Below are 22,831 nucleotides of genomic sequence, written 5' to 3' on the forward strand. Positions count from 1 at the left end.
TTAATAGCTGTGGAGTTTTTAAGATTTACTTATTTTATTGATTGAATGATTGATTGTTGTGTTGGATCTTCGTTTCTGTGCCAGGGCTTTCTCTAGTTGTGGCAAGCGGGGGCCACTCTTCATCGCGGTGCGCGGGCCTCTCACCATCGTGGCCTCTCTTGTTCCGGAGCACAGGCTCCAGACGCGCAGGCTCAGCAGCTGTGGCTCACGGGCCTAGTCGCTCCGCGGCATGTGGGATCCTCCCAGACCAGGGCTCGAACCCGTGCCCACTGCATTAGTAGGCAGACTCTCAACCACTGCGCCACCAGGGAAGCCCGGAGCCCAACTTTGAACAGGCAACTTTGAACTTGTGAACTCTCTGGGGGAGCTGCTTTTCCTTAGCACTTTAAAGGCCACTCCCTGTGTCTGCAATGAGTGTACCGCTGAGCTGGCCTCACTGGGGCAAACTTTCCGACGCCTCTTGCACTTGGCTTGAAACAAGGAAAGGGCACACTCTCTCCCCCTCCCACGAGGCTGGAGAACATTGCTGCCATGAACAACCCTCTCCCAAAGTCTGAGAACCACTTTTGGGCCGGTCCGTGCAAGCTAAAGGAGCACTTCACTTTACAGTACGAGGGTACTTTGGAGTCTGGGGTCAGACTCTCCTATGAGCGGAGCTGCTGCTTTCAACACCCAAAGCCATGCAGCTCTTGGCGTATGTCTGACCCACGGCACCTGCGCTCCAGACGCTTCTAATTGTTGGCACGCTCAGTGCAAATTTCCACCTTCCCCAAGAGGTATAGAGGCATACCTGAAGCTACCACAAAGCAGTAGTGGCTGCATACTGCTGTGGCTCAGATTTACCACAGGGAAGACGTTTACCTTCCAAGATAGCACAGGCCTTGCACTTCCATTTGCTGTGAAACATCCTCTTTATTGCCTCCAAAAGCACAGGTTTTGAGTCCTGCTTTTCCAGAGTCCAAGAGGAGCTCTCCCCGTTTTTTCCTTTTTTCTGAAATAAATTATTTATATCTTATCCTCAGCTTCTGTACTCTTCATTGCGTTTTATTTCTGTATCTTCCTAATGCAGTGAAACTGAAATGAGATCACAAATGAAAGCCTTAGTACAATTCCTGCTAAACAACACAGTAGCTTTGTTTACTTCTTTACCCAAATTTCACACTCAGTCTAAAATGTTCAAAGGAGATTTAGAAAACACAGTAGATATTCTCAAAATGTAATCCTCCCCGAAACAGTAGTCACATGAACAGGAGTCCTTTGAACTGCAAATTCATAGAAGTTCCACATACACATACTTGTCTGTAAGACCTAAGTAAGCTAAGAATCCTATGTTTTTGTTTTTAAACTTTTTATGTTATTCTCTCATCAGAAAAAGAGGAACTTTTTTACTGGCATTTTCAGACTTTAACTCATAGAATAGAGCAGTTGTTCTCAAAGTGCGTGGTCTCCTGATCAGCAAGATCTGGGCACCTGTTAGAGATGCAGATTCTTACCCCACCCTCCCAGACCTAGCTAGTCAGACACACTGAGGAGTGGAGCACCCAAGGTTGATTTTAACAAGTACTTCATTGTTTCCCAGGAGTGCCAGAGTTTGAGAAAACTATTTCCCTGGATCAAATGTTTCTAATGTTATCAGCAAATAGGAATCCCTTAGACATTGTTTAAAAAAGCAATTGAAGCATGGTTTTTACACCTGGAGAACCTGATTAATTTAATTGTGCAGCCTGAGCAACAGGTGTTTTAAACTTTGGTGATTCTAATGGCCAGTAAGTTAGGGAATCACGACTCAAGAATTATCATACCCATCTTTATGGAAAAGCACGAGGAAGGACCTTGTCTTCCAAGAATCCTCAATTAAAGGCCTCACACTGATACAACCTAAGTTATGTCCTCACACTAACTCCAAGCATTTGGCCTTGGGAAGAGAGGACTGACCAGGGGAGACTTGGCATCTCACAGATGCTTTTTGGGGAAGGGTCAGCTATCAATGAAATTAATCTAGTTACTGTATATATTACATATGTTTTAATGAATATGCATATATCAATTACTGCTAAAATTCTATTTTCCATTTTAAGCTTTGACTTTAAATTTATTTTTTTCCATTTGACTTTCTTTTTAATGTTGAGATGTGTGGTATTGTGGTAATCTGACACCAGGCTAGCAGATCACTTATCCCTAGGTTCCCAATTTATCTGCCTTTTTTTCCCTTCCAGTTTGATTGAGATGTAATTGCCTAAAGGACTGTATAATTTTAGGTGTGCAAAATAATGATTATATATATAGTCTGTGGTGATATTATCTTCAGATATTTTCCTACAAATGGCAGCCTTACATGCTGCATCTGTGGTTACCAGAGGATTACTCAAAACAGCAACTGTAACATCACCTTTGCACTTGTGAACATGCATAACCAAACCCCACATCAGACATGCAGAATCATAAACTCTGGAAGTAGAGGAGGGTCCAGCAATCCTGTTTCCACAAACGTGATGCATAATGATGTATGAGAACCAACCACACCTGACATAACACTTACTGTGTTCTTTGGAATCCAGAGGATCTTTTCTTGATCCTTTATTTTCTTAGACTCTAGACCAGCCAACACCACTTCTTCCCAGCACACTATGAAGCTCCAGTGCGCATGCAGAAACTGCCAAAGATGGGACTCCCTTCAGCTGCCTCTGAGTTGGTAACCTCCTGGTTGTTCTCAGAGAAAACATTCATGAAGGATTATCTCTAATGATAAGGTAGATCCCAGCTTTGAACAGGGATCTTTGGACTAATGAACTTTCTGGGAAAACTTCTTTTTGTTAGAAGTTTAAGGCCACTCACTGTGTCTGCAGTGAGTGTACTGCTGAGCTGGCTTCACTGGGGTAAATTTTTTTTTTTTTTATTAATAGACTTTTACTTTTTATTTTTAAAGTATTTATTTATTTATGGCTGTGTTGGGTCTCCGTTTCTGTGCGAGGGCTTTCTCTAGTTGTGGCGAGCGGGGGCCACTCTTCATCGCGGTGCGCGGGCCTTTCACTGTCGCGGCCTCTCTTGTTGCGGAGCACAGGCTCCAGACGCACAGGCTCAGTAGTTGTGGCTCACGGGCCCAGCTGCTCCGCGGCATGTGGTATCTTCCCAGACCAGGGCTCGAACCCGTGTCCCCTGCATTGGCAGGCAGACTCTCAACCACAGCGCCACCAGGGAAGCCCATGGGGTAAATTTTTGAAAGCCTCTTGCACTTGGCTTGAAATAAGTGGAAAGCAGACTCTCTCTTCCTCGCATGAGGTTGGAGAACATTCCTGCCATGAACTCTCTCCCGATAGTCTTTCCGCTTTTTCCACCTCAACTCTTTATATCTCTGGGTTGAGAGATAAGCAAATACCTGCAGAACCACTTTTCATCAGGTCCTTGGCAAGATAAAGGAGCACCTCACTTTAGAATAGGAGGGCGCTTGGCATGGATCGTTTTGGCCTTTGGAATTTAGCGCCAAGGTCTCCTATGAACGGAGCTGTTGCTTTCAACATCCAGAGCCATGAAGGTATTCAGGGGTGTCTGAGTACATCCACTCCAACACTTTTAATTACTGGCACACTTGGTGCATTTTTACATCTTCCCCAAGAGGCTACCACAAAGCAGTAGTGGCTGCGTACCGCTGTGGCTCAGATTTTCCATGGAGAAGACACGGACCTGCCCAGAAGGGCAGGGGCCAGTCACCTTCATTAGGTGTGAAATGTCGTTCTCATCATCTTCAAGAGCACAGGTTTTGGGACTTACTTTTCTAGTTTTCAATTGGAGCTCAGCCACTTTTTTCCTGTGGCCTGAGGGAGTTTATTTCTGACCCTCAGTTTCTTTTTTGCCAGAAGGGAAATATTTCAGTATCTTCCACATGCAGTGGAGCTGAAATGAGATGAGAATTATAAAGCCTTAGTACATCTCCAGGTACACAATATAGAAGCTGTTAGTAGTCATGTTAATATCACCCAGTCTAAAATTTTCAAAGGAGAGTGTATAATTTACCTCAGTAGTCCTACAAATGTGATCCACCCAACATCAGCACTAGCATAACCTGTAATCTTTTTAGAAATCAAATTCCCAGGTGGCCCTTATGTGCAGGCCTACCTGGAAGACCTCAGTAGCCTAAAATTCTATTCTTTAAAAACAAAACAAAAAAACCTCTTATGCTACACTGTCATCATTAGCAGTGCACCTTTTTCACTGGCATATTCAGATTTTACCTCGTAAGAGTGGAGCAGTGGTTCTCAAAATATGGCCCCCAGAGCAGCAACACCTGGGCACTTGGTAAATATTCCAATACTCAACCCCACTCACCCAGACCTATACAGTCAGTGAGTCCAAGGGAATAGTATGGTCAACCAATGTGGATTATAACAAGCACTCCATTAATTCCAATGAATGCCATACTTTGAGAAACCTATTCCACCGATGACTTGTTTTCAATATTATGTACAAACACGAATCCCCTGGGGATTCTTTTAGAACTGATACAATGGTTTTTACAGTTGGAAATTCTCATTAATTTGAGGTGCGGTGTGCCCTCATTGGCAGGTGTTTTAACCTTTTACCTGGACATTATCATGTGCAGTTAGTTTGTGAACCACTGCCTTAGGCCTAACCTGTACAACTTTACCAAGTAACGTGGGAAAAGACTTTGTCTTCCTAGAAATCTCAGGAAAAGACCTCATATCATCCTAACATGGTTATGTGCTCAGCCCAACTCCAAGCTCTTTGGCCTGGGGGACAGAGGATTGTTTGATGGACTCTCTGCATTCTCAGTTATAGCATGTGAGGGAGTGTCAGCTCCTCTTAAGCAACTCATCCTGAAAATCAAGGTGAATGGTCCCTAAAGGGGATTTATAAACTGAACAGAGAGGGAGAGTCAACAATAAGTGTCTAATTAAATAACTGCTTCATAAGAATGCTTATTGCCATGTTTTTGTTAGTATGTTCTAGCTTGCCTACCTGTTTGCATTTTGTTTATGCTTTCAGTGGATAAACCTGACTTATCATGACTACATTCATCTTTAGTTCTCAACTGTGAAGCAAAACCTAAATTCCTTTTTTTCTTTTTTTAAGTTAATGATACAGAATTACAAAAACATAATATTTTTCAATTTCTTGCATATTATTGTCGCTATAATTTTTAAATTTATATAAATGCTTATTCTTTCTCTCATGTTAATTTTGTTGAACATGCTGAAGGCTTCCCGATTTTCTCATTTAACAGTGTGAATATTATCACCCCTAATATTTAAAAGCTTTCTCACAAGTTCAAATCGATTTCAGCAGACAAATTAAGAATTAAGGCTTAGCAATATTAGGAGGTAATCAGGATAAATCTTTTGTATACATGTAAATAATTATGATTTTAATTATTTGTAAACAAAACCAGACAAGAAAACTTTACTATAATTAATACAAATATTTTATAAGGAGGCAAAATTAAAAATACAGTTTTATAGAACGTTTTCATTCATAACAAAACTGTTGAAGAAATTATATATGATAAAAGATACCATACATAAAATAACAATAATTTACAAACTGTGCTGTAACGGGTTCCAACTCAGCATGCCTGGGTTGCCTAAAGCGCCCACACACCGAAGCTCTTTAGGACTAGCCCTCCTATGGCTCCTTGGAGATAAATCTGAGTCCTGGGACTCTCCTGCCTGATAAGAGTGTTCGTGTACACCTGAGGCTTTGGGTCACCCCAGATAGTTTATGCTAACAATGTGATTTATGATGAAGGTCTGTTTTTGTTTCCCTGAGGCTTTGGGTCTTGCTGTGTCAGTCTGATCTCTGGATGGGGCTGGAGACTGAGTAGTAAGGCTTTCATGGAGGTGATCCATGCTATGTACCAAGGACTGAGTCAGCTCATCTTATTGACAATAACCTGCATGTGTGGCCACACATCAGTCTGGGAGAATTGATCACTTTGTGATTCCACTTGAATAGGACAATTGGAAGCTTGCAGCTTCTCTCTCCTGGATTCCTCTCTATATGGCCTTTTCCTTTTTTATTTATTATAATTTGTATTCCTTTGCTGTAATATACTGTAACCATGAGTATAACAGCTTGTCTCGGTTCTGTGAGTTATGGTAATGAATAGTCAAACCTGAATGTGGTCACAGACTCCCAACACAACAATGAATAAATGACGTCTGAAGTGGACATGCTTTATCTACTCAAAAAGGCATGGAAATTACTAATTGTGTATCAGTCCTCACTTGAACTCCCCATACAGTCTCCTGAAATACAGAACAAAGATATGCTGAGGTAGCAATGACCTCATGCTCCTGCTTCAACATACCATCTTATTCTACACAAGCAGCATTTGATTCTCCAGAGGTCAGGACAGTAGCAACAAACTGACCTCCTGGAAGAATCAAGGGAGCAGATTTAGAAGAGCTATTTCTAATATGTTAATAACATTAGGAATACAAAATTTTTTTAAAAAAATTAGTTTTATACATTATGGTAGCCAATATCAATCAATCCTTCAGGTAGTTGAATATAGCACTCCTTTTAGTCAGCTTAGTTTATACAGTCCCAGTGGATCAAGGCATAGGATTATCTTCACATAAACTTCATCAATTGAGATTTCTGAAGGATAAATGCTAAAAGGAAACCTATAATGCAATTTTCCAATGCACTGGAAAATTATTCTGGGCAGTTAAAGCTACTGATGTCCACAAGAGTCCATCTCTAAATCAATCTACTGAAATTCAATGTACTGAAATTGAATTTTCTAAATGAGTATTTCCCAAATTGCCAAAATTCACTTTGCTAAATATTCAAGTTCCCTAATAACCAATGATCAAATATAAAGACACACCAAAAATGGTTATAAGAACACACCAAAAATATCTGAAGACAAGAAATATTTTTCTGAATATTAAATATAATCAGAAAGCATATTCCACCATGAAACCAATTTTAGCATTTTTATGTATTAATGATTCAATTTTAACTGTTTATTTTTAAAATTTCATTTCCTTTTCTTGTTTTTTTAAAACCTGTTATTATTCAAATATAGTTTTTAATTTAATAAATTTCCTTTTTATCTACCTTGCAAAATCTCATATGCATCACTAATATATAGTACTGATTTTAAGGAACTAATCACATGATTCAGAAAGACTCATCTTTCCCAGGCAGATTCATTTCTCTTCCACAAACTTATGAAACTTTCTGCAAACTGATAATGAATGCATCTCTGTCATTTTTATACCAAAAAATTAAAATTTAGCCTTTCCTCAGTGACAGGATAATTGGCACTGATTATGAATTTTTGTATGTTTTGTTATATAATTATTTTATTAATGAAAATGTTCACTTAGTTTAAAGTCCATGTTCATTTTAATGAACTTTCATTTAGAATTCTGCTTTGCTTTGGATGCTTTCACTTGAAATTCAATTATTTAATTTAATTTAAATTAAAAGAAAGCACATGGTGAGATTCCTGCTATTCTGGCATTCCTGACCTAACTGCTCAGATTCTATCATCAGGGATCTCTAAGTTCCTGTATTATCTGTGTTGCTTTTATTCTCAGATGATCTTACTTCAAATAGTAGCCCTTAATGCTCAACTAGTGGTTCTCAGAGTGTGGTCTCCAAACCAACAGCATCAACATCATCTATGCACTCGTCAGAAGTGCAAATCCTCAGCCTCAACTCCAGATCTATTCAATCAGAAATTCTAAGGGTAGAAGGGGTTGGGGGAGGGGGGGGTCCAGCCATGTGAGTTTCAACAGCCTTCTATGTGATTACGATGTATGGTAATGTTTGAGAACCAACCAAAATCCCATATAACACTTGGTGTGCTGTTTTGACACGAGAGCATCCTGTCTTGACCCCTGACATTTTGGAGACTCCAGAGCAGCCAATATTGCTTCGTCCCATCATTCTATGAGCCTTAAGTGTGCATGCAGAAACCAGCACATGTATGACTGCCTTCAGCTGTTTCTTGAGTGGTAACCTTCTGCTTGTACTCAGAGAAAAATTTAATAATTCAAATAAAAATCTCCTAAAATTCAAGTAAGGATCCTAAATTTCATGCAGGGATCTTTGGACTAGTGGATTTTCTCTTGGAGCCTCTTTTCTATAGAAGTTCAAAGGTCAATCACTGTATCTGCAACGAGTTTACTACCAAGCTGGCTTCACTGGGGGCAAGCTTTCTGAAGCCTCTTGCACGAGTTTACTACCAAGCTGGCTTCACTGGGGGCAAGCTTTCTGAAGCCTCTTGCACTTGGCTTGAAACAAGGGGAAAGCAGACTTTCTCCCCCTCACATGAGGCTGGAGAACACTGCTGCCATGAAGAACCCCCTAGCAATATTCTTTCCACTTTTTCCACCTCATCTCTTTTATGTCTCTGGGTTGAGAGATAATCAAATGAATGCAGGACCACTTTTGGTCAGGCCCTTGGCAAGATAAAGGAGCACCTCACTTTAGAATAGGAGGATACTTGGCATGAATGGCTTTGGCCTTTGGAATGTGGGGTCAGACTCTCCTATGAGCAGAGCTGTTGCTTTCAACATCCAGAGCCATGCAGGTATCCAGGGTGTGTCTGACTACATCCACTCCCAACACTTCTAATTACTGGCACACTTGGTGCATTTTTCCATCTTTCCCAAGAGGTGTGGAGACATGCCTGAAGGTACCACAAAGCAGTAGTGGCTACGTACTGCTGTGGCTCAGATTTACCTTATAGAAGAGGTTTGCCCACTCAGAAGGACATGGGGTAGGCGCTTCCATGTGATGTGAAACCTCCTCCTCATCGTGTTTAGAAGCACAGGTTTTCCTAGTTTCCCATCTGAGTTCTGCTACTTATTTGCCCAGGGGCCTCAAGCAAAATATTTAATTCTGACTCTCAGTTTCTTTATTGTTAGACTAGAAATATTTGAATACCTTCCTCATGTAGTGAAGCTGAAATGAGATGAAAATACTAAGCTTCAGTATAGCTTTAGTATGAGCACACAACACAGTAGACACCACGACTATTCATACTGACCAAATGTCAGTCTCAAAACGTGATCAATAAAAAGCAATAGTGACATAAACTGTAATCTTCTAAGAAATTCTAGTTCTCATGAGGCCCACCACCCAGATCTACCTGTGATATTTCAGTTACCTGAGATTTCTGTCCTTTTTTTAACTTTAAATTTCTCTCTTCAGAAGCAAAGCATCCTTCTCACTGTCATACTCAGATCCTCACAGAGCAGAGCTGTGACTCTCAGAGTTTGCTTCCAGTCCCACCCAGCCACACCTAATGAAAAGGAAACTCAGATGGTGTGGCTGGGCCAAACAATCTGGATTTTACCAAAGCCACCAGGGATTCGGACCCACACCGAAGTTAGAGAATCACTATTCTCTGGACCACAGTTTTTTAACACTGACTGCCAACTGGAATTCCCTGGGGAGTCTGTAAACACAACTGAAGGACAGATTTTGTAAACCAGAAATTCTGATTTACTTGATATAGGTTGTCACCTGAGTAACAGGTGTTTTAAAAATTCCCCTTGGGATTTACTACGCAGTAAGTTTGTGAGCCACTGCTCTTGGCTTATCCTGTCCAACTTTACCAAATGCAGAAGGAAAAAAATCTGTCTTTTCATCAATGTCAAGAAAAGACCTCACATGAACCTAATGGGGATTAGGGACTCACCCCTAGACCAAGCACTTTGGCCAGGAGGATGGAGTAATGATTGATGGAGTCATATTTTCTCCCCAGGAGTGTAGGGAAGTGTCAGCTTTAACTTGGACTGAAATTTGAGGTTGTTTCTTAAAGAGGCACAAGAAAATTGGTGACTGGACAGTGGGAAAAGCAAAACACAGATGTGTAATTAATCAATTACTTGTACTTAATTTTTATTGCCATGTCTTTGTCAGTGTTTTCTAATTTGTCTACTGTTTGTTTTTTATTATTTCAGTGCTTATCATGTTGCATTAATTTCTCTTCTCATTTCTGAAGCACCTTCTAATTTTTCCCTAGAATATATTACTTTTTTTTGTTTTCTGAATTATTGAAATAGAACTGCATAAGAACTTGTCACATTTTTCAATCTCATTTGTAACTGATCACAATAACCATTTAACTCATAAAAATGTTTATTCTGTTTTCTCTCTAAATTTGTTGCATATGCTGAAGGGTAGTCTATTTTCTCATTTTAAGTAATCAATGAGAAAATTATCTCCCCAGTCATCTAAAAGTCTTCCCAGAAGTTCCAATCAATTTAACTAGACAAAAATAAGAAATAAGGCCTAGCAGTATCAGAAAGTACTCAAAGATAACTATTTAGGAGATGTGTAAATAGTTGTGATTACAGACATTTATAGGCAAAGCTAGACAACTAAAAGTTATTAGAATTGAAACAAGTATTTTATAAAATAGAAACATAAATATATAGTTGAAAATCATTTTCATATATAACAAAAATCACTAAGAAAATATATAGGACAAAAATCCTATACATATATATATATATATATATATATATATACTGTGCAGTCAAGGTTAACTTCAAGGCCTGGATTGCCCAAAACCTATACTTGCCTAAGGTCTTCCAGACTGGCCCTTGTCCAGCTCCTGGGATGTAACCTCTGAGCCTTTGAAATATCCTGCCTGATAAGTGTCTTTGTATATCTGATGCTTTGGGCCACACCAGATAGTTGATGGTAACAACACCGTTTATGGTAAATGTCTGTTTGTGTATGCCTGGAGCTCTGAGGTGTGCTGTCTCAGTTTGACCTCTGAATTCCACATCTCAACATACAATGGCACGCTTGCCATTTCTCCCTAGATGGATGAACAATATTTCAAAATCATACATAAAAGGCCAAACTAAGATTTTTATCTCCCAGCCCTGTTTTTTCTTATATACTCTACTATCTCTGTAAACAGTAGCTGTTATGGACTGAAGGTTGTGTCCTCCCAAAACTCATGCTGAAATCCTACCTTAATGGAGGTGGGGCCTTTGGCAGATAACTGGATCATGAGGGTGGAGTCCTCATGAATGGGATTAGTGCCTTTATAATAGGGGCCCCAGAGAGCTCTCTTGCCCTTTTTCTGCCACCTGAGGATATAAGAAGACAGCAGCAGTTTGCAACCTGGATGAGGGCCCTCATCAGAACCTGATCATGCTAGCACTTTGATCTCAGACTTCCAGGCTCCAGAACTGTGAGAACTAAATTTCTGCTTTTTATAAGCCACCTAGTCTATGGTACTTTGATTAGCAGCCCTAACTGACTTAAGACAGCAGCCACTAAGCCATTCTGTTACACTAGCCAAAATCTAAGGGGTCAATCTTAACTCTTTTCTTTTACCTACTGTATCTAATCCATTATCAAGTCCTGTATAGCTCCCATATGTTAGCATCTCAACTGAAAAGATACCAAAGGTCAAGTATACCATAGCAACTGCAACTTCACACATGCAAAACTGATAAACATTAAAATTGAAAATCTCATCACTTCCTAAGAATTACAAAGCCTGATTGCTGTCAGTTTCCAAAATTCCTATGCTACAGGCTTTTATACAGCATTAATGTTAGCTCCTAAATAAAATGAATAATTAAGCTGTTATAGACATTTGGCTTTTAATAAAAATTATCCATTAGCTATTGCAATATAACAGGATTATGTGTCACTAAGAACTGACTTGGTTTCCACTAGTGGACCACCAGCAGTTACAACTAGATTGTTCTACTTCTTTAGTCATTTTTTTAATGCATGAGCACTCATGTTATTGAGTTAACTTACATTTTTAGTATTTATCAAAATTAATATCAATTGCATGACTCAATAATTCAATAAATAATGCATATGATAAATAAAATGAAGTTTTTCATGAGTATGGATTTACTTAAAAATTAAATAAAATAATCTCATATGAAATACTTAATTAGCCTGTAGTGAAATTCCAGTTCCTTAATCTGAGATTAGCAGAGGTATCTTGAAGGTGTACTGACTTGTAACTATACTGAGAAAAAAAGTTATATTTGAAGCAAATTTAACACAAATTTATGTTCAAATGATATTTTATGATTATTGTAATGCACTAAAAATCTTTAATATTTCATATTACAGTTGTTATTCTAGAAATTTAGAAGGCATGAATTATATACTTCAGTTAACTACTTTAAAAAAAATTAAAATCTTACTTTAAATAAAGGTAAGACAAGAAAAAAAAATTAATTTGACATCAAACATTACAGCACAAAAGTAGAAACAGCTTAGTGGATGAATTTTCTTGATCATTGGTTAAGTAAGATAACGTTATCTAAATCTTTCTGAACCTGGTGATAAAGGATTTTAGAATCTTAAGACTCTCATTGGTACTACAAATACCGAGCCTAGGGATTTCCCTGGTGGTCCAGTGGTTAAGACTCCACACTTCCAATGCAGAGGACATGAGTTTGATCCCAGGTCCGGGAACTGGGATACCACATGCTGCGCAGCCAAGAAAAAAAAAAAAACAACAGCCTAAGTGCTTATCTAGATAATCTATTTTGTAACCTTTGTAAAGCATGGCACTGCTCATACCAATGCCTTAAAAAAAAATACTTTGTAAGCCACAAATTACCAACAAAATAAAATCCACAATGCAATAGCCGGCATTCAAGATATTCTGCCATCTGGTTTCCAATTGTCTTCCCAAAATTCTCTCTCACTGTTTTTTCTGACACACTTATGTTCCAGCCAAAATAAATTACCTAGTTTTCCCTGAACATATACTGAGTCTCTGCACCTCAGTGGCTTTATCTCAACTCTTCCAGTGACGCCATCTCATCAACCCCAAATCTAAACCAGCTGTCAAGGTGTAGCTCAGATACCAAGTCAACTATGAAGTCATACCAGATTGCTGTATATGACAGTAATTTCTCCCTCCTCTAAAGTTCCATCATACCCAGTGACACATTGACTGCATTCTAGTATGCATTAAAAGTATTTATGCAGATATCTTACAATGTTAAGTATCCTTTAAGCAGAATCCTTTCTTGATTTATCATTTTTCTTTTCTTCCCCATTAATACTGCCTTACTCACTGAATATTAATTGAGTGAATAATTGTCTCACTAAAAGAGAGAAAAGGTAACATTTATGTGAACACTTGAAGGGAAATATCACTCACTGATTTCTTTTCATTTTAATGAGTGTCAGTGTTCCTTGGCTGAATATAAAAATATGACTCTTACATAGCCAGAAATCTTTATGCACCAGTCTCAGAATGGTTAAACTGTTATGAGCTACAATTTAACTGCCAGAAACAAGACCATAGTTTAATTCTTTGTCCTTATTCCTAAAAAAACACTGAAAGGAATATAATTATAATGATCTAAGTAAAGGTAGTATTATACTTAGATTGTTATGTTTCAGTCATTCATGTTTTTGAGGAAAAAAACCTGTACTGTTTAAGTTGTACATTTTTTTCCCCAATGGAAGAAGGCCCAGTACTGAGGAACAGAATTTTTCCAAAAAGTGGTGATTCACTCTTCCTTTCCTACTCCTGCTGCCCAATTTGCTCTACAAATATCTCTTTTGAAAAGTGTGCAATTTGGTCCCAGTAAGATTACTCTGTCATTAACCCAAATGAATCCAAAATGAATGGGAAAGAATAAAGAGCAAAGCAAACATAACAGAACTTTGGAAATTGAGACTGCAAGGAACCTCGGCTAACAGATACTAAAATTATTATCTAATACAAATAAAAGTATGGAAATGGCAGGTAGATAAATTAATAAAGTGAATTAGCCTGGAACTAAATTCTAGTATATATAAAATTTTAAGATGTACATGTAAAACTTCCAGGTCAGTTGGTTAAAAATATTACTTATTAAATAGTGCTGGGACAAATAATTAACTACTGGAAAAAAATACTATTCACTCTTAACATAAGATACCAAAATATAATTTTGAGTAACTTAAAAGATAAATATAATAAAAACATAAATATGACTGACTGTTTATCATATTTTAGATATTTGAGCAACAGAAGAGAAAATGGTAAAAATCTGAATATACCAAAATAAATTTTCTACCCCTAAAATTCTAAATTCGTTTTAGGTCTTAAAGACTTTCATTGGACAAATAACAAAGATAGAAACAGAGTGACTTGATCTCTGATGCAAAGAAAGCATGATAACAACATCTACAGAAGGATAACTTTTTAAAGTATGTACTTCAGGTCCTACTTAGTAAAAAATCCCTAAACAAACACAGAGGGAAGTGAAATACTTTCTTATCATGAAATAGTTATGACTATATAAGACTTGAGAGCAGCACAGAAAAAATACTGTTAGAAACATTTAAAGAAGGGGGAAAAGTGAAAGGATGTTTCCTTGTTCTAGGAAGGAGACTTTGAATTGATCATACTATTTTGGCTAATGATATAACAACAAATTGTTTTCGAGGACTGCATATATTCGTATATTTTCTCAGGCTGATGAGGAAATAATCATTGTCTTCACTTTGCCAATGAAGTTAGTTGGGGTGTGCAGAAATTTAATTATTTGCTTAAGGACTCATTAAGCCTCAATCCAAGGTTTGGACCCTTGTACTGTGACTGCAGGTATCATTACCACTACCTCAACAAGTCTGGATGGTTTAGTTGATTCATAGAAAAATAAACTATAACAAGTTTATAAAACAGAAAATGAAACTACAAATAAGATTATAAAATGCTGTACTAGTGTTCATAATTGGTCTTTTAGCGCATTCAAAACAAGTAGAAAAGATCCAGTTCCCAGTAGGCAACTCTTCCAGGGAGATGAGCTGAATCAAAACAGGTGAACCATATGTTATAGTAGTGATATGGTCTGCTTTTCTTTTATAGATCCTGTTCAGTTGTGTGTGTGTGTGTGTGTGTGTGTGTGTGTGTGCGCGCGTGTGTGTGTGTGAGTGTATGTGTACTGAAAAAGTGATTATAATTTGAACAAATCATATAAGATTCAGTGACCCAACAAATTTAATTCTGTCACCCTAAAGACTGTATTTTAAAGAAAAAAATACATTACATTCTACATGAGATAAGTATACTTTATTAATTGTTAGAACAAAAAGCAATATTTTGACAAAAAATTATGCAAGGAATTCTGTGTAGCAAATGGTAAACTGAGAAGATACAAGCTTGTAGTCATTGTTTAGCAACAATCTAGGATGAGTGTCCGGGAAATATTGCTAACTATTAGAGACAAGTAAAATTTAGAGGGGATAAAATGTATTGTTGCTGAAGCCTCTGAAGGAAATAATGTTTTGTTTCTGAGCTCAGATACCACTGTTGGATACTATATAATGGCATTTTTCTCCCCCTTGATATGTTCCTATTCCAAGACCTGTTTATTTCTACTGATAATGTTTCAGTAACATTGTGCAAATCATTTTTTGACAACTAAATTTTGTTTATTCCCAAATTGCTATCAACTTGCATAAATACTAAGACTAACAATAAAATCAAAATCTTAACTATATTCAGAAATATCAGATATACATAAATATATAAATTTCTGAATAGAAAGAATAATTTAATGATTCCATGATTCCTCAAAGTTTATAAAATACTTTCCTAAACAACATATCATTTAGTTGTAACAATAACTTAGAGTTGACATTTGTGTGTTTTCCTATTTTACGTATGCGCACATACACAAATGGGCATGGATGGAAGACACATTAGATAAATATGATAAAATAGTCAATATTCTGTGGTTTTTAACTACCTAAAGAACAGGCCCAGTAAGTATTTAAGGTGATCTTCCTGTTTTAAATCTGCTGTTGAGGAATAATTTGCATTCATCTAAAATCATCAATCATTAAGTATGCAGTTTGATAAAATTTGACAAACTAGCAACAGAAAGGAATTTCCTCATCTTAAATGAATCAATAAAAAATCTACAGTTAGCATAATAAAGTAAAAGAGGGTTTCCATACAAATTTTAAAATTATTTGTTCTAGTTCTGTGAAAAATGTCATTGGTATTTGACCCTACTACAAAGCTACACTAATCAAAACAGTATAGTACTGACACAAAAACAGACACATAGATCAATAGAACAGGAACAGAGAGCCTAAAAATACACCATGCAGGGAGACTGGTTCAAGATGGCAGAGTAGAAGGAAGTGCTCTCACTCCCTCTTGGGAGAGCACCGGAATCACAACTAACTGCTGAACAATCATTGAAAGGAAGACACTAGAACTCACCAAAAAAGATACCCTACATCCAAAGACAAGGGAGAAGCCACAGTGAGACGGTAGGAGGGGTGCAATCAAAATAAAATCAAATCCCATAACTGCTGGGTGGGTGACTCACAACCTGGAGAACACTTATACCACAGAAGTCCATCCACTGGAGTAAAGGTTCTGAGCCCCACGTCAGGCTTCCCAACCTGGGGGTCCGGCAACAGGAGGAGGAATTCCTAGAGAATCAGATTTTGAAGGCTAGCGGGATTTGATTACAGGACTTCGACAGGACTGGGGGAAACAGAGACTCCACACTTGGAGGGCACACACAAAGTAGTGTGCACATCAGGACCCAGGGGAAGGAGCAGTGACCCCAGGGGAGACTGATCCAGACCTACCTGTTAGTGCTGGAGGGTCTCCTACAGAGGCGGGGGGTGGCTGTGGCTCACCACAGGGACAAGGACACTGGCAGCAGAAGTTCTGGGAAGTACTCCTTGGCGTGAGCCCTCCCAGAGTCCGCCATTAGCCTCACCAAAGAGCCCAGGTAGGCTCCAGTGTTGGGTCGCCTCAGGGCACAAAACCAACAGGGAGGGAACGCAGCCCCACCCATCAGCACACAAGCGGATTAAAGTTTTACTGAGCTCTGCCCACCAGAGCAACACCCAGCTATACCCACCACCAGTCCCTCCCATCAGGAAGCTTGCACAAGCCTCTTAGATAGCCTCATCCACCAGGGAGCAGACAGCAGAAGCAAGAAGAACTACAATCCTGCAGCCTGTGGAACAAAAAACACATTCACAGAAAGATAGACAAGATGAAAAGGCAGAGAGCTATGTACCACATGAAGGAACAAGATAAAACCCCAGAAAAACAACTAAACGAAGTGGAGATAGGCAACCTTCCAGAAAAAGAATTCAGAAAAATGATAGCGAAGATGATCCAGGACCTCGGAAAAAGAATGGAGGCAAAGATCGAGAAGATGCAAGAAATGTTTAACAAAGACCTAGAAGAATTAAAGAACAAACAAACAGAAATGAACAATACAATAATTGAAATGAAAACTACACTAGAAGGAATCAATAGCAGAATAATTGAGGCAGAAGAACGGATAAGTGACATGGAAGACAGAATGGTGGAATTCACTGCCAAGGAACAGCATAAAGAAAAAAGAATGAAAAGAAATGAGGACAGCCTAAGAGACCTCTGGGACAACATTAAATGCAACAACATTCGCATTATAGGGGTCCCAGAAGGAGAAGAGAGAGAGAAAGGACCCGAGAAAATATTTGAAGAGATTATAGTGGAAAACTTCCCTAACATGGGAATGGAAATAGCCACCCAAGTCCAGGAAGCGCAGAGAGTCTCATACAGGATAAACCCAAGGAGAAATATGCTGAGACACATAGTAATCAAATTGGCAAAAATTAAAGACAAAGAAAAAGTATTGAAAGCAGTAAGGGAAAAACGACAAATAACATACAAGGGAACTCCCATAAGGTTAACAGCTGATTTCTCAGCAGAAACTCTACAAGCCAGAAAGGAGTGGCATGACATATTTAAAGTGATGAAAGCGAAGAACCTACAACCAAGATTACTCTATCCAGCAAGGATCTCATTCAGATTTGATGGAGAAATCAAAAGGTTTACAGACAAGCAGAAGCTAAGAGAATTCAGCACCACAAAACCAGCTCTACAACAAATGCTAAGGGAACTTCTCTATGTGGGAAAAACAAGACAAGAAAAGGACCTACAAAAACAAACCCAAAACGATTAAGAAAATGGTAATAGGAACAATAAACAAAATTGATAAACCATTAGCCAAACTCATCAAGAAAAAGAGGGAGAGGACTCAAATCAATAAAATTAGAAATCAAAAAGGAGGGGTTACAACAGACACCGCAGAATACAAAGCATCATAAAAGACTACTACAAGCAACTCTATGCCAATAAAATGGACAACCTGGAAGAAATGGACAAATTCTTAGAAAGGTATAACCTTCCAAGACTGAACCAGGAAGAAATGGAAAATATGAACAGACCAATCACAAGTAACGAAATTGAAACTGTGATTAAAAATCTTCCAACAAACAAAAGTCCAGGACCAGATGGCTTCACAGGTGAATTCTATCAAACATTTAGAGAAGAGCTAACACCCATCCTTCTCAAACTCTTCCAAAAAATTGCAGAGGAAGGAACACTCCCAAACTCATTCTATGAGGCCACCATCACCCTGATACCAAAACCAGACAAAGATACTATAAAAAGAGAAAATTACAGACCAATATCACTGATGAATATAGATGCAAAAATCCTCAACAAAATACTAGCAAACAGAATCCAACAACACATTAAAAGGATCATACACCACGATCAAGTGGGATTTATCCCAGGGATGCAAGGATTCTTCAATATACACAAATCAATCACTGTGATACACCATATTAACAAATTGAAGAATAAAAACCATATGATCATCTCAATAGATGCAGAGTAAGCTTTCGACAAAATTCAACACCGATTTATAATAAAAACTCTCCATAAAGTGGGCATAGAGGAAACCTACCTCAATATAATAAAAGCCGTATACGACAAACCCACAGCAAACAACAATCTCAATGGTGAAAAACTGAAAGCATTTCCTCTAAGATCAGGAATGAGACAAGGATGTCCACTCTCACCACTATTATTCAATATAGTTTTGGAAGTTCTAGCCATGGCAATCAGAGAAGAAAAAGAAATAAAAGGAATATAAATTGGAAAAGAAGAAGTAAAACTGTCACTGTTTGCAGATGACATGATACTATACATAGAGAATCCTAAAGATGCCACCAGAAAATTACTAGAGCTAATCTATGAATTTGGTAAAGTTGCAGGATACAAAATTAATGCACGGAAATCTGTTGCATTCCTATACACTAATGATGAAAAATCTGAAAGAGAAATTAAGGAAACACTCCCATTTACCAATGTAACAAAAAGAATAAAATACCTAGGAATAAACCTACCTAGGGAGACAAAAGACCTGTACGCAGAAAATTATAAGACACTGATGAAAGAAATTAAAGATGATACAAACAGATGGAGAGATATACCATGTTCTTGGATTGGAAGAATCAACACTGTGAAAATGACTATACTACCCAAAGCAATCTACAGATTCAATGAAATCCCTATCAAATTACCAATGGCAGTTTTTACAGAACTAGATCAAAAAATCTTGAAATTTGTATGGAGACACAAAAGACCCCGAATAGCCAAAGCAGTCTTGAGGGAAAAAAACAGAGCTGGAGGAATCAGACTCCCTGACTTCAGGCTATACTACAAAACTACAGTAATCAAGACAATATGGTACTGGCACAAAAACAGAAATATAGATCAATGGATCAGGATAGTAAGCCCAGAGATAAACCCACGCACCTATGGTCAACTAATCTATGACAAAGGAGGCAAAGATATACAATGGAGAAAAGAAAGTCTCTTCAATAAGTGGTGCTGGGAAAACTGGACAGCTACATGTAAAAGAATGAAATTAGAACACTCCCTAACACCATACACAAAACTAAACTCAAAATGGATTAGAGACCTAAATATAAGACCGGACACTCTAAAACTCTTAGGGGAAAACATAGGAAGAACACTCTTTGACATAAATCACAGCAAGATCTTTTTTGATTCACCTCCTAGAGTAATGGAAATAAAAACAAAAATAAACAAATGGGACCTCATGAAACTTCAAAGCTTTTGCACAGCAAAGGAAACCATAAACAAGACAAAAAGACAACCCTCAGAATGGGAGAAAATATTTGCAAACGAATCAACGGACAAAGGATTAATCTCCAAAATATATAAACAGCTCATGCAGCTCAATATTAAAAAAACAAACAACCCAATCCCAAAATGAGCAGAAGACCTAAATAGACAGTTCTCCAAAGAAGACATACAGATGGCCAAAAGCACAGGAAAAGTTGCTCAACATCACTAATTATTAGAGAAATGCAAATCAAAACTACAGTGAGGTGTCACCTCACACCAGTTAGAATGGGAATCATCAGAAAATCTACAAACAACAAATGCTGGAGAGGGTGTGGAGAAAAGGGAACCCTCTTGCACTGTTGGTGGGAATGTAAATTGATACAGCCACTATGGAGAACAATATGGAGGTTCCTTAAAAAACTAAATATAGAATTACCGTATGACCCAGCAATCCCACTACTGGGCATATACCCAGAGAAAACCATAATTCAAAAAGACACATGCATCCCAATGTTCATTGCAGCACTGTTTACAATAGCCAGGTCATGGAAGCAACCTAAATGCCCATCGAGAGACAAATGGATAAAGAAGATGTGGTACATATTTACAATGGAATATTACTCAGCCATAAAAAGGAACGAAATTGGGTCATTTGTAGAGATGTGGATGGATCTAGAGACTCTTATACAGAGTGAAATAAGTCAGAAAGAGAATAACAAATATTGTATATTAATGCATATATGTGGAACCTAGAAAAATGGTAGAGATGAACCAGTTTGCAGGGCAGAAATAGACACACAGATGTAGAGAACAAACGTATGGACACCAAGAGGGCAAGTGGCAGGGGGTGGGGGTGGTGGTATGATATTATTTTCTTGGTGCTTTTTTGGATTGATGAGTGTCTCACTTTGTGCCCATGTTTTGCATGCAGTGACTCATGCATGGTTTTCTCAACTAGCTAATATTCATAATTTGTTCCATACCAAAAAAATTTAAAAATACACCATGCACTTATGGTTAATTAATCTATGACGAAAGAGGCAAGAATATTCAATGGAAAAAACGACAGTCTCTCCAATAAGTGATGCTTGGAAAAGTGGACAGCTACATGTAAAGGAATGAAATTAGAACATTCTCTAACACCATATACAAAAATAAACTGAAAATGGATTAAAGACCTAAATATAAGATCAAATATTATAAATCTCCTAGAGGAAAACATAGGTAGAACACTCTTTGAAATAAATCACAGCAATATTTTTTTGGAACCATCTCCTAAAGTAAAGGAAATAAAAGCAAAAATAAACAAATGGGACCTAATTAAAGTTAAAAGCTTTTGCACAGTAAAGGAAACCATCGACAAAACGAGAAGACAACCTACTGAATGGGCGAAAATATTTGCAAATGATATGACCAATAAGGGGCTAATATCCAACATATATAAACAGCTCATACAACTCAACACCAAAAAAAAAGAAAAGAAAAGAAAAGAAAAAATTCCCAATTGAAAAATGGGCAGACGACCTGAATAGACATTTTTCCAAAGAGGACATACAGATGGCCAAAACATGCACATGAAACGATGCTCAACACTGCTAATCATAGAAATGCATATGAAAACCACAGTGAGACAGTGCTTCACACCTTTCAGAATGGCTACAAAAGACAACAAATAACAAATGTTGGTGAGGATGTGGAGAAAAGGAAACCCCTGTACACTGTTGGGGGCAATGTAAATTGGTGGAGCCACTGTGGAAAACAGTGGAACTTCCTCAGAAAACTAAAAATAGAGCTACCGTATGATCCAGCAATTCCAGTCCTGGGTATATATCCAAAGAAAACTGAAACACTAATTTGAAAAGATACACACACCCCGATGTTCAGAGCAGCATTATTTACAATAGCCAAAACATAGAAGCAACCTAAACATCCATCAACAGAAGAATGGATAAAGAAGATGTGGCATATATCTATTTATCTATCCATATATATATGATGGAATACTACTCAGCCATAAAAAAGAATGAAATTTTACTATTTGCAACAACATGGATGGACCTGGAGGGTATAATGCTTAGTGAAATAAGTCAGGCAGAGAAAGACAAATACTGTTTGTTATCACTTATATGTGGAATCTAAAAAAATAAAACAAACTAGTGAATATAACTAGTTTATATTCACTAGTATAAAGAAACAGAATCACAGACACAGAAACAAACTAGTGGTTACCAGTGGCAGGGGAGGGGCAAAATAGTAGTAAGGGATTAAGAGGTACAAACTACTATGTATAAAATAAGTACTCTACAATGATATATTGTACAGCACAGGGAATGTAGCCAGTACTTTATAACAACTATAAATGAAGTATAATCTATAAAAATTTGGATTCACTATATTGTATACCTGAAACTAATATAATATTGTAAATCAACTATATCTCAATTTTTAAAAAGGCATATCCTTTAACCCACTAATTCTGGCAATGTATCCTAAGAAAATAAAAACCTTTACGCACACACACACAGAAATAAATAAAGTAAAACCTGAATGATTTTCCACAGGTTTGGAAACAAGGCAAGGGTATTGGTTCTTATCATTTCTAGTCAAACTTGAAATGCAGGTCCTAGCTAGCTTAATAAGATAAAAAAAGAAAAGAAAATATACACAGATAGGAGAAGATTACTTATAATTGTTTTTTTTTTTCAGAAATGGAATTACCATATATACAGAAAACCTGAAGGAATGTACAAAAAAGTAAACAGAACAGTAAGTGAATTTATCAAGTTTGTGGTACACAAGATCAGTACACAAAAAAATCAATTGCACATCTGTCAGCAAATAACCATCAAAAACCAAATTAAAATATTATCATGTACAATAGCATCAAGAAAC

General features: G+C 37.6%; 1 long non-coding RNA gene across 2 annotated transcripts in view; it reads right to left on the bottom strand.

Annotated features, from left to right (window-relative positions):
- LOC309652640 overlaps window positions 1-8,186 on the bottom strand; it is a 213,634-nt gene extending 205,448 nt beyond the window's left edge. For both annotated transcript variants that reach the window (XR_014258833.1, XR_014258834.1), the window contains exon 1: window positions 862-8,186. This is a non-coding gene — a long non-coding RNA (uncharacterized lncRNA). The remainder of the gene's footprint in view (window positions 1-861) is intronic.
- Between the last annotated feature and the right edge of the window lie 14,645 nt (window positions 8,187-22,831).

Source organism: Balaenoptera physalus (genome assembly GCF_965194825.1).
Source record: "Balaenoptera physalus genome assembly, chromosome: X".
In the NCBI taxonomy this organism is placed as follows: Eukaryota; Metazoa; Chordata; class Mammalia; order Artiodactyla; family Balaenopteridae; genus Balaenoptera; species Balaenoptera physalus.